The sequence below is a fragment of the Eschscholzia californica genome, unplaced genomic scaffold (assembly GCF_041429995.1).
Source record: "Eschscholzia californica isolate CP2 unplaced genomic scaffold, dmEscCali1.0.p SCAF_2, whole genome shotgun sequence".
Taxonomy (NCBI): domain Eukaryota; kingdom Viridiplantae; phylum Streptophyta; class Magnoliopsida; order Ranunculales; family Papaveraceae; genus Eschscholzia; species Eschscholzia californica.
The window spans coordinates 1,555,912-1,575,504 of record NW_028238309.1 but is presented as its reverse complement, the minus strand read 5'-3'; the positions used below and the strand labels follow the sequence as shown (position 1 = coordinate 1,575,504).

Sequence of the window (19,593 nt, the reverse complement as noted above, 5' to 3'; positions counted from 1 at the left end):
AACAGGTATGCAGTTTTGTTTCTAAAGAATTCCGCGAGCCTACGTAAAAGACATCGACACTAACTAAACTTTAGTGTACGCTTGTTCTCAAGGGTTAAGACTTTTTCTAAAGCGATGTAAGACTATCACAATTTCATACCCCTTTGCGACGAGTCATCTTCGGTTCTATTACCAGTTGTGACACACCAAACCTTAGTAGTTATAGATAGTATCTTCGTTTTTTACACCCAAACATTACAAGTACGAGTTATTATTTCTAGTAAATCTACGAGCCTACTCAAAAGTCCTCTCCACTTGCTAAGCTTGAGCGTGCACCGTATCTTAAGCTTCGTAATCTCTCGATATATTTATATCATTCATGATGTATCAATATGCATTCACGATATATCAACATGCATTCACGGTGTATCAACATGCATTCACGGTGTATCAGTATGCTTTCACGATGTATCAGCATGCATTCAGCTGAAATGATGCCTTATCATCTCTAACCAGTTTATTTTGTCGAAGTTTCTTTTGTTTCATGAAAATCATTATATAGTACTCCTAAAGGACACTTAGTACGAGAAGGTTGGTATCATCAATCGTTTAAGAAGTCATGATATGAAATGGAAAAAAATACATAAATTGGAAAAAAAAAAAACTAGTATATGTTTGGTCCATAGTAGGAAGCACTAGTTGAATTAACTTGAGTTTGAGTACGGGTAAGAAAAGTCTGAGGTGTAGTTATTTTATTCCTTAGTTCCTAAAACTTCAAGTACACATTCCCCCGCATAGAACACGAGTTGGAAATTGAAATTTCTAAGCCAAAAAAAAAAAAGGTGATTTTTATGTTCAATAAGTTTTAGTGAGAAAAGAATGAACCACCAATTGTGGTTTTTTGGATAAAGAGAATCAACTCACTTTCAATAGGGCTCAGACGAAAAAAAACACTTAAATTCCAAATCAACCAATTTACCATTAAAGCTCACAAATTCAAATTTTTATCTCAAAATCTAAACTTTACCATTAAAGCTCACAAATTTCAACGGACGGTGAGCAATTGAATCAATTCAAAATCATCAAGTTAAAAGGGCTTTGAACGTAAAGGTATGTCTCATCTGTGTCAATTTATCTATCTCTTTCTGTCTCTATTTCTGTAGCATTAGTACATCAACTAGTGAAGCTTTGTCAAATGTCCAATCATGGGCTCCACAGAGTTACGAAAAGAGGTATATTGGTATATTAATTCTTTGAAAAACGCAGTCTTTTATTGGATTAGTCAAGAAAAAAAATATTTTCTTAGTTAAAGATATATTTAAATCCGAATTTACAGTAATTCATTCAAACATAGTTTTTCTTTGTTAATGATATGGTTTAATCTAATCCAAAATTGCAGGTTCAGGAGATTATGATTATATTTACGAAGTGGAACTTGCCCGGCATGACCATAGCGAACTTTCGAAGAAAAAACAAAAGAAGAAGAACACGAGATTCGTTTCACTTATGAAGAAACTATTTAAGCTACATCAATGGTGGTGAGTGTTACATTTACGATGTATCAGTATGCATTCACGATGTATCAGTATGCATTCACGATGTATCAGTATGTATTCACGACGTATCAACATGCATTCACGATGTATCAGTATGCACTCACGATGTACTAGTATGCATTCACAATGTATCAGCATGTCATTTTCTGTCTCCTCTCTATTTCTCTTTCTCTCTCTATATATCTATTTTTGTCACTCTCTAATTAGAAATTGGATAATTTTTATTTTAGAGAGAGAGGGGGGAGAAGGAAAAATAGTAGAAATTGGATAATTTTTAGGAATTCGGATTGGGGACGATTAGGATGGATTTAGGCACACTTTTCAAGGTTGACGGACGACTAAGATAACATCTTCAATTTGTACAGACAAAATAATCTAACGGTAGTGAGTGAGTTGAATATGATCAGGAGGTTCAATCTGCCGTCCATTTGGTTTGTTATCCGGGAAACGTTGACAAGGATTTATTCGGGATATGGTAAGACTTCGGTGGTCTTACGTGTTTTGTTGAATCTGACTGGGTTGAATCTGACTCGGTTGAACCCCTTGCCATGCCCCCTATGAACCTGATTTTTTTTTTGTTTATTTTTACTAATTCAAGTTTTAGTGTTTGTGTGTTCAACAAAAAAAAAAGTTTTAGTGTTTGTGTTAAGTTCGATCAAATATATGTTGGGAGATGCTTGAGTGACTTAGAGGATGGCATAATGATGAAGTGGAGTTCACTAAGAGACAGGGTTTTTTCAAAGTTTGACTACGGTGGGAACCGCTTTTATTTCCAAATGAGAAAATATGTCATCCTCTAAGTATCAATTTTTAAGGCACTCTTTCATTTCCCATATATGTTATAGTTGCTTCTTACAAGAAGAATTACAAAAATATACTATGAAATATTTGTGCCATGACATTATGAACTTCTTGCAAACAATAGATATCTTGTGCTATGATATAATGATACAAACAACAAACATTGTAGTACAATGCCATTTTGAGTGCTTAAGTGTAGTTAACATTGTAGCAAGAGATAGTGTATCGATCCAAGTTTTACCAGCTATTGATATTGTCCCCGCGTTTTGACGTCCAACCCCAGGTCTAACAGGTATGCAGTTTTGTTTCTAACGAATTCCGCGAACTTACATAAAAGACATCGACACTTTCTAAACTTTAGTGTACGCTTGTTCTCAAGGGTTAAGACTTTTTCTAAAGCGATGTAAGATTATCTTTGCGAAGAGTCGTCTTCAGTTCTATTATCAGTTGTGACGCACCAAACCTTAGTAGTTATTAATATTGTCTTTGTTTTTACACCCAACCCGTACAAGTACAAGTTATTATTTCTAGTAAATCTACGAGCCTACCCAAAAGTCTTCTCCACTTGCTAAGCTTGAGCGTACACCGTATCTTAAGCTTCATAATCTCTCAAAGCAATGTGGGGTTATCAGAGAGATAAAGTAGTTGTTGTTGGAAAGATTTACCATAAATGTCGAAACTAGTGTTAGAGAGGCTAATGGAGAGAGACACAGATGGCCATTTAAGAACAATTATGGGGGGAAGAGATAGAGAAATCGTCGCTCGGGGAAGAATAATAGTCGGATGAGTTTCTACTTGTTGCTTTTAATGACTCGGACTAACTGCATCGAATAAATCATTGTCCTAAAACTTCATCTTTGTCTCACTCTCTCGTATGTTCTCTTATCCTTCCTGGTTTAGCCAATCTCGTATTATACTATGTATGTCATAAAAGATTTTGAAAAATCAAAAGTTCTTGAGAAAAGTACTAGGATTTAGTTGAATTTTACGGTTTCTAAGTTTGGTTGAGGTTTCCACCATTCTTTGTTATAGTAGTTTGATGCCTCCTCTTAACCAGATGAAGTTATGAGATCAAATCTATTATATTAAAACAGATCAGTCGGTTATCCAGGGGATAAGTCGGTTATCCATTTTATTTTAAAGATTTACCTTTGATTAGATCGAACGACTGATATAAAATCCTTTTTAGTGTAATTTGACTTAAAAAATAAGTGTATTAGTGTAAACAATTAATTATTTTGAATATTCGGTTACAATCTCCCTAAAATAACTATATCTCAGGCATCTTCTCACTCACGATTGCACATCCACTTTCCCCTTAATTTTAGTGATTCGGTTAGACTTCTAAGTCAGTTCAAAATTGTATAAATATGGTTCTCCCTCTCTACTCTTCAAACACATGGTTATCACTCTCCCTGTAATTTTATCTTATTTATGTTGTGATTTAAATTTATTTTCTTCTCCTCGAAGGCGTTAGCCAAGAGGGATCTTCCCCGTCCGTAGGAGGGGAGGGAACCTAGTTCAAATAGAAGGTTGTCCTATGATTTATTAATATGTAAATATCTATATAATAAAACAGAAGGGAAAACGCTGACTGGGGCAAACATCCTTTTTTAATATAAGATATTGTCTAGAAGTCCTTCTCCAAAATTAATTTATAGTCCTTTTAGAAATAAAATAACTAATTTTAAAAAAAATAAAATAAAAGATACTGTAAGGGTTAAAAAAAAATAAAAATCTTTGTCTCTCCCTTTCTCAATAAAAGAACTGATTTAAGAAAAAAGGAAACAAAAGAAAATTAGGTTAGGTTTTCTAGAACACCAAAAAATTAAGGTATCCACAATATATCAAATTTGTTATGAAAATTGAAAAGTCGTCAAATTTGATTTATAGAGTTGTCGTGCCCTAGGGCACGGGATATACCCTAGTATGAAGTAAAAGTAGGAACCTCATGTGACCTTCACGGTCCTTATACGGGCTTTAAGGTCCAAGTCGGTCGGCTAACTCGGGCCAAACAATATTTCTCAACAAATTAATAGTTTTTTTCGATGAGATACAAATTAATAGTTTGTTAGATCTTAAAGCACCTTTAACCTTTGTATTACAAATATTACAGGCACCTCCATTTTTCTCTTACTATTAGTAAGCATTTATTTGGTGTAAGATGTTACATTGTACCAGGAGTCGTAGGGCCAGTGGTTGCAATTGTATAACAGTAATGGCAGCATTCTAGTGCATTATAGAATTGTATATAATGGTCATGGAACTTGTTCTATTAAACTATAGAGTGCATTCTAGTGCATTGTAGAATTGTATATCATGGTCATGGAACTTGTTCTATTAGATTATAGAGTGTCATAGGAACTTCTATTATTGACGATAAAATGCAACTCGGAGCAAGACATGTGAAATGCATGGGTAACCTACCAACCTTTCCATGTGTTAGGCAAATAAGAAGGTTATGGAATATTTTGGTAAAGGGTAAACCTAGATTTTTTACACGAATAATATTACCCTTAACCACGATACACCTTGACGCGTGTATAAAGTTACTTTGGTCGCTTGTGTTCTCTAGCTTTAATTTCATCGTTACTTTAAAGCAGGGGCAATTGAGAAGTTGGAGAAAACTGTTTTCAGAATATGGCTATAACCTAAGTAAGTTAGAGAAAATTATTTTCAGAACAGGGCTATAAACGCAATAAGAGAAGAGATGAAGGTCAAGTTGCAAATTTTAAAGAGGAGATTTGTTTGAACTTCCCTTCCAGCAGCATCCATTTCTGCCATGACTGCTGCCCTTGCTCTTGGATCTTCGCATAAATGTTCTAATGATTCGTACTGCAAAAAAACATAACTCGAGAATTATAAATTAAGTTCAACGAACAAAATGTTATTTTTAGAAGAATTCTTCAATTCTTGTTTGTTGACATTAACTTTATTTTTTTCGGAAACCCACCTTGATGCCTTCGGAATCTGCCCAAGCCTTCAACAGATCTTGGTCTACAGAGATGACTGCTACTAAGCAGGAATTCAAGCTATCACCTTTAATCAGAAAACCATTGTTGGTCAGCATAAAGGAGACTCTTGCAGAGGTTGATACACGTAATAAAATCATACAAGAAGAACCATATACAAAGCATTGGGCGACATACTTGCACTTCGCATATACATTCTCAATTTTCTCGGGAGCTATGTATTCCCCCTGAGCTAATTTAAAGATGTTCTTTTTTCTGTCGAATTACACATGAATCTTTAAGTATGAAGATAACTTAAAGATAGTTTTCTACTTCATGAGTATATTTACTAACATTACCAAGAAATTACCAACGCTTGGGTAATTACGAAGACACATTCAAGAGTTTGAGAAGGTATTTCAAAAAATACATAGGCGAAAAAATTTCGAGAAAGATCTCATGAGATTTGGTCTACTATGAAGATTTCTATTAAGTTGTGGCCTTGTGGGAAGGTAACCTATGTGGAGAAAAAAATGTTAGTACTAAAATCTCACCAATTAAAACAGAAAAACAAATATCTATTTCCTTCCATATAGAGGAAATATATAAATTTGTGGAAATGGAAAAATATTGGATGAACAAGATGCTAATGAAGTAAATAACTACGGTCGCGCGGGTCATTGCGAAGAGGTGAAGAGTCACATGTTAGAGAATAGTTCTTTGTATCAGGAAACAATGTTTCATCTTTAATTTCATTATTATTAGTATTATATGTAATCATAATTGAACATCGAAATAAGAAGAGTTCAGAACCAAACGAAATAAAGAAAATCAAACCTTTACCCAACATCATTTACAACAAGGCTACACAACCCGTCTCTTGGGACTCCCACTTGAACCGCATGTGAGAGAAATAAGGGTTTCTCTCTCCACTGGACGTGTGAGAGGAGAGAGAAACAAGAGTTTCTCTCACATGCGGTTCAAGTGGGAGTTTCACAATATAAAAGAGTGAATAAATGACGAAGCAGCGAGTTCATGGAGGAACGCCATCCGAATGAAGGTTGAATGAATTGGCAGATTCAATCACAAAAACATTAAATGAAGGGTGCAGGAAGAGAGACGAGGGATTTTGGCGTTTCAGCTCATACAAGAGAAAGAAACGACAGTAGGGGGAGCGTTAGATTAACAATTACATCAATGGTTGGGATCCACTATAGATTACGGGTTTTGAATCAATTTCATAACGGAGGAGTAATTAGATTATCAATTTCATAATGGAGATTAATGTCCTAATCAGACTATTATATCCTAGTCAGATTACGATTTTTGTCGTATTCAGATTTTATGTAATTATTATATCCTAGTCACATTGATGTGATTTGTAATATAGATGATTTTTTTCCGCTTTCTTGCCTGCGCCAATCTGCCACTGCCTTAACATTGTAGACCATCTAGTCTGCAAGTTACTTCCCATTCACCATTCTAAAGCGGAATTTTTGGCGCCAAAATTAGAATTAGCACTCCCCTATAAAACTGAAAAAGCGTCGCATTTTGTACTCACAAGTGAAAACTAGAGAGCGAAAGAGGAGAACTCCTCAAAAAACAGTCTAATCTAGATCTTATACAAGATCAACTCAATCTCTTATTCATCACCCTACATTTTCAATCTATAATGGAGATCCTAAGATCTCAATATTTTGAGATCCAATTAGAGAAGAAATGTCAAAAAAGAAAGCTGGAAGAAGAAGTAGTAGAAGAAGAAGAACAAGAGATCCATTTTACATCCGAAGAAACTATTTCAAGCTATATCAATGGTGGTGAGGAGTACAAGTTGATATTATCTAACTCCACATTTTCTTAGTTCGCCAAAAATGGTAATCTGATTCCACTTTTTTTCCCAAATTATATCCTAATGTCTTAAAAATGTACTGATTTTGATTGATTAGTTAGGGTTCTTGATATTAAAGAGGTACAAATGTGGTTCCAATTCACAAGTGGTGGATGTTAGTCGACGAGCAGTTGATACTATCACTAACCCTGCTCATGAGAATTGTACTATAAAATCCTTTGTCAGGTTTGCTTCTTTTATAGTACCCTTTTTGACTTATTACATGGAAGTTGCATTATTTAACTATGTGAGATTGTGGATGGATTTCAGGATTGAAGGTGCTATTCTGCCTCTTGTGGAAGTGCTTGAATTTGCTGATAAAGATTCGTTTTAATCTAATCCAAAATTGCAGGTTCACGAAATCGTGATTTTATTTACGAAGTGGAACTTGCCCGACATGACTATAGCGAACTTTGGAAGAAAAAACGAAAGAAGAAGAACATGAGATTTATTTTACTTGTGAAGAAGTTATTTAATCTCCATCAATGGTGGTGAGTGTACATTTACGATGTATCAACATGCATTCACGATGTATCAGTATGCATTAACGATGTATTAACATGCATTCACGATGTATCAACGTGCATTCACGATGTATCTATGTCATATACTACAATGACTCTTGAAGTATAATATCAGGAAAAAGAAAAATTTGGTGTTTTTTTATTATTATTAGGCTCCAGGAATCATTACATTCATACGTTATGAATATAATATAGGTCAGCATTCTAAAAAAACAAGAATATTTTTCGGGATGCAAAGACATTGACATTGATACATTATGACATTGACATTGATACACTATGAATATAATATAGCTCAATGGCCACCCAACCTACTGTCGAGACTCACAGATCTTATCCTTATGAAGCGATTGGACCTCACCTTTAAGGGCACCTCGTTAGGCGAATGTTTGCCCATATAGGAACTAAGACGATAATATACATTGAATATCAACTATAACTTTACAACTGGAACATCCTTTTGGAATGCTCTACTGATCAAATCTTCTCTCACACTTATAACATTTTAGTTAATCAATATAGATGACGATAATCTACCTTCAAGCTGCAAAACCCTTGAAGTTCTATTAAAGTCTCTGGCCAATTCGACTCATCGACCTGCTGAAATCTCCGACTTGAGTCGACCTCTCGACCTGCATCAAGAGACTAACCTGACAAACTACCCCGTGGAGTCGAAGCTCCAACCACTCTTTGAGCCAAGCCACCCTCCGACGATTCAACACAATGATACCCTCGACATGCCATTTACTCTCTATCTTTATAGTTTGTTGACTTGGTCATCGGAGCCCCGTAGAGTCAAAGCTCCAACCACTCTTTGAGTCGAGCTACCCTCCGACGATTCAACAAAATGATACCATCGACATGCCATATATCTTTATCTTTCTAATTTTCTGACTTCGTTCATCTAAAGGTCTTAAAGGCCAAGTTGTTGGTGGCTCACAAATCGATTTTTTAATTATATCACCAACTCTAGTCGCCACCATCATTTGTCTCTTTATCATTGTGTGTGTGTTGTGTGCGTGTCTCTCTGTCGTTTTTTTTTTCGCGGCCTCTCTATCAGTCTTAAGATAAATGAGCTGGCAAGATCAAATCAAACTGCCACTAGAGCAACCTTAGCAATGCCTATCTATATAACAAAAAAGGAAGGTTGTGACTAGGACAATCTATATAATAAAATAGGTGGATGGGTGCTGACTGGGACAAACCTAGAGATAAATCCGGTCGTCCGTCCCACGTCAGCACTAGCATCCACCATTGGATTTGACCACTTCATTTGAGGAAAGGATTCAGCCACGTAAGTTGGGGAAAGGATTCAGACACATCTGTTTCCCAGGACCAACGCATCTATTTCCCGCCGGATACATCTATTCAATCTTTTTTCTATTAAAACAGTGGCTGCTCCAGTTCGAGAATTTTTCATTCGTTTCACCTTCCATTATCAGTGCAGAGGAAGCGAGGTAAGTTTGCTTCTGTTCGTCTTTTTTCTCATGTTCGTCTATTCATCTAATCTATTTTATTGGAATCAAAATTGAGAGTAGTTTTGTTGAAATCAGAAATGAGTTCTTTTGGTCTGTTTTGATTTGGAATCTTAGAAATAAGTATGTAATTGCTTCATCTATGTGAGAAATAAGTCTTGTAATCTATTTAATTTGTTCATCTATTGGAATCAAAATTGAGAGTAGTCTTGTAATCTATTTAGTTGTCTGGGAATTTTTATTTTGTTGTCTGGAGTTGATATGGTACTTTTGTGATAAAAATCTGCATAGACTTCATACGCTCACAACCTGTTTGATAAAATGTCTCAAACAAAATGTCTCAAATTGAATGCTTCAAACTTTGTTATATCCAATTTATGTTTATGTTTACTGCTGTTTCACATGATAAAAAGTTGTTTGTATGTTGTAACTTGGTACCTCTCAAACTAGGAACCTCTCAAACTTTGTTAAATACAATTTATGTATTCTTTTGTTTTAAATGATAAAAAGTTATTTGTATGTTGTTGTAACTTGGTAGCTCTCAAACTTTGTTACATCCAATTTCTGTTTACTTATGTTTTAAATGATAAAAATCTCTTTCTGTGTTGTTGTAACTTGCAACCATCTATGTGAGTTGATAGAAATTAGTATTTGGTTGTATAGAGATCGTATGCCCACAAAGTGTTGTAACTTGGAACCATCTATGTGAGTTATATTATTGTTGTTCTTTTAAATTCTGGAGTTCAAATGCTCAATTGTCGACGCTTAGATTGGTGATTGGAGATGAAATGAATTGACCCTCACCATTAATTGTCTTCCTTTTTTACGTCTCTGTGCCTATAAGGTACACCTTAAGAGGATCAATATAATCCTCAAACCATAGAGTAGCCATTGCCCATAAAAGATCATCACCATTAATTGCCTTCCTTTTTCTCTCTGGCACTTATCACTGGCCATACACGGAATAAAACTCACCAAGCAGAAAAAATAAAACAGAAGCCCTGCTTAACACAAACCCACCTCATGGTTTTAAGTTTTCTGGAACTTTTGTGTACATGTGCCAAGCATGTCCTTCATGAAACCCAGTTAGCACTTCGAGTCATGACAATATTTTCTTCATTCATCTTCGTCTCGCATTTGGCCGGTATTATTTATTATGAACCAATTTGTTATCTTTTTAAGAAATATACTAATATCATGTTGTTGTTTTTCAGTTTTGACTCTTCAAACTACGCTTGAACTCAGTTTCGGCTCTTCAAACTACGCTTAGCCTCTTTTGCAAATCACTTCGTAAGTAATTTCAGTTTCTTACTTCCATACTTATTGCTGTAAATCTCTAATGATCGCGTATGGTTACGTTTTGCCTAGATTTCCCAGATTTTTCCGATGAACTACAGAAATAAACATGTTTAGAACATACTAGAACCTCAATATTGTTGTTTTGTGCCTGTGAACCTCGATATTTGGATGTCGAAACGTATAAAAAATTTAGCAGTTAGCTGAAAAAATGCTACGATATGTAGGTCTTCGAGTTCGTTCCCCTTAAGCCATAATTTTAAAAGCCTTCAACTTATCTCTGCCTGCACTTTGAAGTTCAAAATTACCAATTGTTGGTCTATTCTTATGTATTCAACTTTTCCTTCCAAATGATAAGTGATGTATTATCGTCCTCAAGTGTGATTCCATTTTTCTGCTGTGATATTTTCATGATTATAACGATACTATAGTAGAATGCGTCTTATTTATATACAACACAAAATCCTCTTCTTCTTCTAAAGTGTCGCACTTATCCCTGTCTACACTTTGTTGTTAAAAATTATCGGTTGTTGGTTCAAGCTTTTGCTGATTGCCTCTTTCTAATTGTTGTTTTAGTCCTATAACTATGCCTGGGATTATGGTCCGGCATAGAGTCGTATTGCTTATTTGTCTGAATTGGCATACTTACGTGTTCTTGTATGTAACTGTATTGTTTCGAAACTAACTATCTGAACCTTTACTGTGTTCGCACAGAGTCAAATTGTTATCTTATCTGAAATGGCATTATTCGGTGTTTCTCTATCTAACTATAACGTTTCAGACCCAGGATTTTAAATGTTTATTGTGTTTGAAATGACACTTTAGGTTTAAAACACATGCTGGCGACAACAAAGTAGTAGTACGTATATATATATATATATATACAATAAAATAGGTTGAAAAGTGTTGACTACGACAAACCCTGGGATAAATCCGGTCGTCCGTCCCACATCAGCATTCCTCTCCACCTTTGGATTGAGTGACTCATTACACCCGGGCGCCTGTAGGAATGCATCTTTTTAGCCTCTCCACCTTTGGACAGACACAACTCTCTACATGCCTCTCATTTCTCTCCATAAAAACCATCGTGAGAGAGAATTTCTCCATAAAAACGATTGGACCAGAAATTGATAGTAGCCGCAGGCAAGGTCAGTGTTTGTGATTTGAATTTTTAGTTCTTTGTTATATTCTTTGGATTTGATTTTTGGTTTTCTGAATTTTTAGATTTTTGGTGTTCAATCGATCACTTCACCGAATCTGTTTGTGCTACTACGTTTGGGATTGAGTCGTCGCCGACAAGGTTAGTTTTTAGATTTTTGATTGTCTGAATCATTCATTCTTCTGATCTTGAGTTTCAATTGATTAATTAAATGATGCAATGTTTCTGCACACTACATGTTTGGTGAAATGTCTGTGTGATTTTTTCAGATTATAGATTGTATTATAGAATTTGGTAGGTGTACTCATAGTCATGTGGTTAAATTACTTGCATGTCTTCAGTTAAGAATTTGATTATTGATCCCAAAACTTCCAGTGATATATTATGACCCTTTATGCTTACTTTCATGTACTTGAAAGTGCTTTACTGATATAATGATTTATATCGTATAATGATTTATCCCTACACGAACGGTTTCGTTCTATATAATGCAGATGATGCCTTAATAACTCCCTGAATTATTTTTTTTCATCGGGCAACAGCATAAGTAGTTACAAACATCCCATTACTTTTCGCTTCCATTTCTTTGACACATTCCGAAACATTCAAGCTATTTCCCTTAGGCATTACAATAGGTGTCTTCTTACAAGTAGATTAATTACGGGTAATCCTATATTGGGTTTTGTTAGTACATTGATTTTACATTTGAGATTTCACAATTCTATTAATTCAGATTGACAAGAATTTGGTAGGTGTACTCATAGTCATGTGGTTACAATACTTGCATGTCTTTAGTTAAGAATTTGCTATTGTGTTAACAGACCAAACAATACTACATAGTTTTTCATGTTTGCTGAGGAACAACTATAATATATAGAGACCAATCAAAGATAGTTTAGATCACAAACCTTTTTTAGAGATTGGTTATCTCGCAAGACGACATTAAACAAATTTCGAGAAACTCGAGCATGTAGAAGAATTCAGGAATTAGTTCTTTCACATAACCATGTAGAAGATCACAAATTCTATTAGTTAGTAGTTCAACAATGGGGATGAGTCTTAGATGAAAGAACTATAATATATAGAGACCAATCAAAGATAGTTTAGATCACAAACCTTTTTTAGAGATTGGTTATCTCGCAAGACGACATTAAACAAATTTCTAGAAACTCGAGCATGTAGAAGAATTCAGGAATTAGTTCTTTCACATAACCATGCAGAAGATCACAAACTCTATTAGTTAGTAGTTCAGCAATCGGGATGAGTCTTAGATGAAAGAACAGATTGTAGTTTCCTTCTTGGTCGTACTCCACGGGTTGTACTACTTAGCGGTCCCGACCAATCACTATAAACAGTAATCTTCATTACTTGCTTCACATTTTGGTCAGTGTTAAACATGAAAATCTAAGTAACACAATTGTGAAAATTAGTTTTTTTTTTCTTATCATTAGATTTCACACTTCATGTGCAGTTTGGTGGAGTGTTTCCTTAGACAAAAATAATCGTTTTTAAGAGTATTTCTTTGTCTTTTTTTTTTCTGAACTCTTGGGAGAATATAGCTGCTTATATGCAGTTTTCCTTAGAATTTGGTGGATGATTCTCTTTCCTATATACATTTCTCCTTAGAATTGGGTGGATGTTTCTCTTTCCTTTCATGATTTTGTTAGCGCTGGATTCATATTTAACATTATCGCTTCAAAAAGAAAAAAACTTTATACATGATGTCTAAAAAAGACCAGTGTGATCAATAGTACTCATTATTGACAACAATACGTCTGCGACCTACCGAAACAATGTAGCAGCCCTCTTAGTTTAGACCCAACACAAAAAAGGAGTGGTAGTAGTAGAGTAGTTGGACGGTGTGATAAACAGTACTACTCACTCCGAGAAAAATACGTCTCCTATGTACCGAAATGATGTAAAAAACCTCTTAGTTTAGACCCCACACAGGAAAAAAAAAGCAGTAGTAGTAGTAGTAGAGTAGTTGGACCATGAGATCAATAGTATAACTCAGTATGAGAAAAATACGTCTCCGATGTAATGAACTAATGTGTAAGACCTCTTAGTTTAGACTTAACACAGAAAAAGGACATTGTGACATACAAAACCATGAACGTTAATATGGTTTTCTGGAGGCAAGTGCGACAATAATTTATCTTTGTTAGTGGTTCCATACAGATACTTGATGTTACTCATGATTTACATATGAGCTAATACTATTCGACCAACTACAGTTGAAGCATGCAAATCTTGCTTCAGCTAATAATATAGATGTAGTATCAACCAACTATTTATGTTACTTATTTATGCCTTAAGTGTTTCTGCTTTTGTAGTGGACTAAAGTTGTAGGATAGAAGATGTGAGGTTGATGATGGTAATTGGAACAATTGTTTCACTACATATCTCTATTCAAAAGTGTTTAGGTATGGGATCAATATCCTTTTTACTAATTTTCGCTTTGATGCGTATGTTAGAGTAAATGATTGAATAATCTATATAAGTTTTAAATAGTTCCTTAATTGTTTTTTTTTCATAAGTTTTTTTTAGTTCACAAGTCGTTCATTTTAGTGCATATCTGAATTTTTGTTCTAATGAAACCCATCATCATCTTCGTTATTTTCTCCTTTCATAGTTTACTACTTCTAGATTTAAATTAGAATTAATGTTTTTATTTTGGGAATATTTCTCTAATAAGAGGCCTAAAATTCATATTTGCTTGAGTCTCAATTTTTTTTTTTTTTTAAAGTTATTGTTTAGGCTCTCCTTTAAAGGTCTTGGAATGGAAGAGAAGAATTCAATTACTTACTCTTAGTATCATGAAACATTAGTCAATCACTTCCCTTCATTTTCTTTCACTGGCCTTCGCTTTGGCCATATTTGGCTAACTTCCTTCATCTTTCTCTTTTTTGCAACTGTCGACGGGTTAAGTGGCCTTACTCTTTTCTTTCGTCTTTTTCTTATTGTCGAAGCAGTAAGATGAGAATTTATTGTCAAACTGTAAAGTTGGAAATTACATTGCATCGGCTCTTTTATTCGATTATGATGATTTTTTTGGATTCATGTATTGTTCCATTTATATTAGTATAGAAGAAATTCTAGCACATAATTCTCTTACCTTGATATTGTTTTATAAATGGGGAAACTATGGTGCAGGCATTATAACTTTTTATTTTGGCTTTGGTGTCTTTCTGGCCAGTTATATAGTAATGATGATGTACCTTTTTAAAAAGCATATACAATACAAATAATTGAATGCTTGTTGGGCATATAATAGTGGTATATGCCAGAGGGTGAGAGAATATAAAATCGATAAGGTTTCACTCCTCTCATGCATATGTGTGGTTTTTGTAGGGGTTGCAATTGTCAAGGAGCCAGGAGTAGCGGAGATCCTTGAGTTGTTACCTTTGTTGTTTACTTAGGGGTTGATTGGGATTATGTGGCTTATATCTGGTGTCCTAATCACGACCAAACACCAGGTGCCTTAGTTTGTGGTCATACTTTGCATGCCCAATCAGTTTTTTTCCTGCCACCACGCAAACTGAAGATGTTTCTTTGCAACTCGTGTGCATTTGATTGTGGAAATATTTGCTTTTGTATTTGACTTCCAGTTCCTTTTGACAATACTAAGTTACTGATATGGAATGTTATTTATGTAGCATATATTGAAAAAGAGAACATTGAAAAGTTAAAGTAGAAACATCGTGACAGGAAGCAACCTAAGACGGGAAAGTAGACATCAGATATCAGGTTAGTTTGTTTTCTAAATCTTGATTATTGTCTTCTTTGTTCTCAGATTTTCATCAATCGATATAAGACCATCAAACAATAGAAAAGAAAAACATAAATAAGTTATATTTGCACTAAGCGAATTAGTTTTGATTAGAGGAGATTCAACATGTTATAATACTAAAAATGTTCAACATCAGCGCCTTGGCCTACATTAAAAATGTTCAACATGAGCGCCCGTGCCGGAGGCACGGGTTATATACCTAGTCTAATATATAAAAACACAAAAGTAAGCCTGTCAATGGATATCCGAATATTCGACATCCGATCCGCATCCGTATTCGAATTTAAAAAAATTATCCGAAATTTCGGATTCGGATACGGATTCGGATATTTCTTATCGGACATCTGCTTATCGGATATCGGATACGGATACACTCGTATTCGATCCGATAAATATCCGTATTCGATAAAAATATAAAAAATTAATAAAAATTTGAATTTATTCATAATAATATATAAAATGTATGGTTGAGATTTATTATTTAGATCTAATGGTTAAAAAATTTAAAGAAAAATTTTGACATTTTGTTAAACTTTCGGATATCGGATATTATCCGATATCCGTTAATATTATCGGATTCGGATTCGGATATTGATTTCTAATATCCGTCGGATAATTATCGGATTCGGATATTCGGATAGCTTATCGGATTCGGATACGGATATGCCTATATCCGATCCGATAAGCTACCGTTTACAGGCCTACACAAAAGTTATGACTAGGACAAGCTGATTAGGACAAAATAAATGACCCAAAACTTAATCTGAACCATTGAATAAGACTATGGGCACCACTGAGTGAGATGAACAAGCCCTTCGTCTCCAAACCCTTCGTCTCCAAACCCGTGTCTCTTTTTTTCTCTCTCTCTCTTTAATCTTCTTCAAAACTTAAAACGACAGAGGATGAAAAAGAAAGAGTGAATTACTTTTTAAATGGAAAAGTGGATTACTTCAATCCTGAATACTCCACAGAAACTGGTTCATCTTCCAGGGCAAAGCAGAAGTCAGGAAACCAGATAAGGTCTTCATAAATCAAAGATCTGGTAACTTGAGAAAAAAAAGAAATCTTCATGGCGACTGTTAGAATTTCTCTTAAGATCTGGTAACTTGAATTCAACAACCAATTTTATGCATCTAGCTTCTTGGTGATGAGTTTTTTGGTAAGTGACCGAGAGATTGAAGATTTTTCCACATGAGTAAGTAAATTTGAAGTCTCAATTTCATTAGTTATTGATGCTAATCTAGTTTCTTTTGGTTTATCTGTTTTTTCAGATCTTTGGAATCGAGGTTGGAAAATTGAATCTTCCACTAGAGGTAATCACTTCTTAAAGTTATCTATCATTATAATATTCTAAGTTAGGTTAAAGAATTTGGTTTAGAAATTACCAATAACATTGAAAGAACAAATTGAAATATTTATGCCAACAGTTCAGGCAATCTTTGAATGATTGAATAACTTGTGAGACTCTAATTCAATTTTCAAGAAAATTATTTGGTTTTTAGTAATTCGTATATGATGTATTTGATATAAAGCCTGAGAGAGAAAAAGAAGAAGGAATGAGAGAAAGAAACTCGAACTGCTTTTGGTAGCTTGTAACTTCTTTGTGAAGGTCTACTCTGAAAATAAGGATAAAAGACATTCAACTCGTGATGTTTATTAATAATCTGCACACCAGGTAATATTGAGTTCCACTTCAGTCTTCTGATTATTGCAATAAATTAGGGTTAGAATTGTTGGTAACTTTAGTTTCACTTTCTTGCCTTAACTGAAACTAAACTTAGTGATGGTTAAGCAGATACGATTGTTAAGTAGAAAGTTCCTCAACGCTCAAGTTAGGATTTTGGATGTAATCTGAAGTTGTAATATTACCTTATAGTTTATATTAATTGCTATAATCACTTCATTTTCTTTTCAAGGGAGAGTTACAAGGATACAAGACATTTACTTGAGATCTTTTTGGAAATTGGGTTGTGATTAGGTTCAGATTTCATTGAAGGGTTTTTTTGGGTTTAATATTGTGTTGATAACTTGAATGTTGATTTGTTAAGTTCTTGAACTCTGTTCTTAAGTTGAGTTATAATTTAATCTATCTCTATTTAGAATTCAGTAAAATAGAAGATTTGAAGAGAGAGAGGTCATCTTCTCTACCATGGGTTGTCTCTTCTAGCAACACAAAGATCTCAAGTTTCCTTACTTAGGGATTACCTTATAACTCAACCTCCATTAGAGCTCGCAGTTTAAGTTCTTATGGAAGATTTGAAGGGAAGAAAAAACCAAGATGGAGTTCTTTCAACTCAAAATTGAAGTATTTTTGGCTGATGTGAAGTATTTTTCTATATGTTCATTGCTTAGATTTGGAACTGAATTTGAAGTATATTACAATACTTGTAATGTATGATTAACCCAAGACTATTGCAATGACAATTAGTCAGGGCTCATCACCCTTGAGCATGGGTTTTCATCCTACTCAGCAAACTCTACTTTTGGGTTAGTTTCTCTTACCCTCTATGTTACTTTCTGCAGCTTTCAGTGATTCGATGTGATAAACTTAAATATGCTATTACTCTCTAATTTTTAGTTGACTAATATCTGCTATTAATGCTCCAATTGGTACCAATGTTGGGGACATTGCATTGTGGGAAGTTGGTTCTCGAGAGATTGTTTGTGAAAAACTTCAAGGTTTTGGATCTTGGACCTTGGTCAATGACACTGCAGGTATATTCCCTTCCTCACCCAGGGTTATACTTCGGAAAAAGTACTTGGAATTCTCTTTGTCGTTCATTCCTCTTCAAGAAGAAATGAACGACAATTTAATCATGCGATTAGTTAAGGCAAAATTAAAATATAATTCGATGAAATTCAGGCAACTCTTGCTAAGCATCCCACTGTATCTGTGAACCGTAATATTTGAAGCCCCTTTATTTGGTAAGCAACTGCGACCGCCAGTATTTTATTTCTAATGCACCTGATTATTCATTAATTTGATATCTTACAATTGAGCAGGAGTGGCTATTCTAGACACATTGTGCAGATATACTCTTATCATGGAGGGGAATGGGGACGATGCCCGACAACACTTGGAGGTACATTTACTAATTACCTCATATTGATTATATGGTAGAGTTTTGTATGAATTGAATGTACTATTTTCTTTTATGTACATGTTTGCTGTTATATGGTCCTAATTCCAACTTCACTTTTTCTTTCTAGATTGTCGCACATGCTGGTAAATGATCTTGCATTCTCTCACCCCAACAAACAACTATGTGTTGTGACCTGTGGTGACAACAAGACCATTAAGGTTGGTTTTTTGCAACGTTAGGGTGGAGGTATGATGTTAGATATGGTTATTTTAGGTGTCAGTGTATATAATTCTATTTGTAATGTAACCCTCAAATGAAGGCTTACCCTTAAGTGGAATGCTAAGAGTCGTAGCTTACAGAAATTTATCGTGAGCCCATATCTTAAATATAAACTAAACGTATTTGATGATTTTAAATTTAAAAATTGTCTTGGACCCCCTTTTGTAATAAGTCGACAATTTGATTCTAACTTCATTGTTTACTATCTCTTTGCTTTTCACCTTATTTTCTTCTACTTATACGTTTACTATCTCAAAAGCGAACGAATAAAAGGAAGAAGAAGAAGAAGAAGATCAACAACGACAACAACAAACACAAGAGTTCTTTGATCTCTACCATATGAGTCTTCTTTAATTGAAAGGGGATAACTGTTGGGGTTAAGTTATTATGACGGGTAAAAAGGTTTAGTGATGATTCAATCATTACTCTTAAATAGTCTTGAGTCTATATTGTAATAATTTTATTGTTTGTTGTCCAAAACCATAAAAAAAACTAATTTGTGAGTTTCGTAGCACTGATCTTTTAATATTGTTGTTGGATTTTGGTTGTTATTTCTTGACACTTCAATGAATTTGACACAAGGAGTGGTAAGTGGTAAGGAGTATCTCTATGTCGACTATCTCCGTATGTATCTACACAAAAAGAAAAAAGCAAAGATTTGTGCCACATACATCCTTTTTCAATGATAGATAAATTGATCTTATTCTCATCCAAAATTCCTTCCTTTTTATATCGGTTTCAAACTTCAATTCATAATAACATGCTCCGTGCCGAAGGCACGGGTTATGCCTAGTTACTTCTAATATCACATC

The 19,593-nt window shown here is 34.5% G+C and overlaps 2 long non-coding RNA genes across 2 annotated transcripts; one reads left to right on the top strand and one right to left on the bottom strand.

Moving 5' to 3' along the window:
* Window positions 1–5,085: 5,085 nt before the first annotated feature.
* On the bottom strand, window positions 5,086–5,580 carry LOC147555097 (uncharacterized). Its single transcript, XR_015235456.1, has 3 exons — window positions 5,460–5,580; window positions 5,290–5,375; window positions 5,086–5,171 (listed from the first exon to the last, which is right to left on the bottom strand). It is a non-coding gene; the product is annotated as an uncharacterized LOC147555097 (long non-coding RNA).
* A 3,311-nt stretch (window positions 5,581–8,891) lies between these two features.
* On the top strand, window positions 8,892–18,987 carry LOC147555096 (uncharacterized). Its single transcript, XR_015235429.1, has 11 exons — window positions 8,892–9,156; window positions 10,389–10,464; window positions 11,478–11,618; window positions 11,695–11,770; window positions 13,963–14,052; window positions 14,981–15,105; window positions 15,286–15,376; window positions 16,691–18,134; window positions 18,283–18,344; window positions 18,423–18,502; window positions 18,630–18,987. It is a non-coding gene; the product is annotated as an uncharacterized LOC147555096 (long non-coding RNA).
* The last annotated feature ends 606 nt before the right edge of the window (window positions 18,988–19,593 follow it).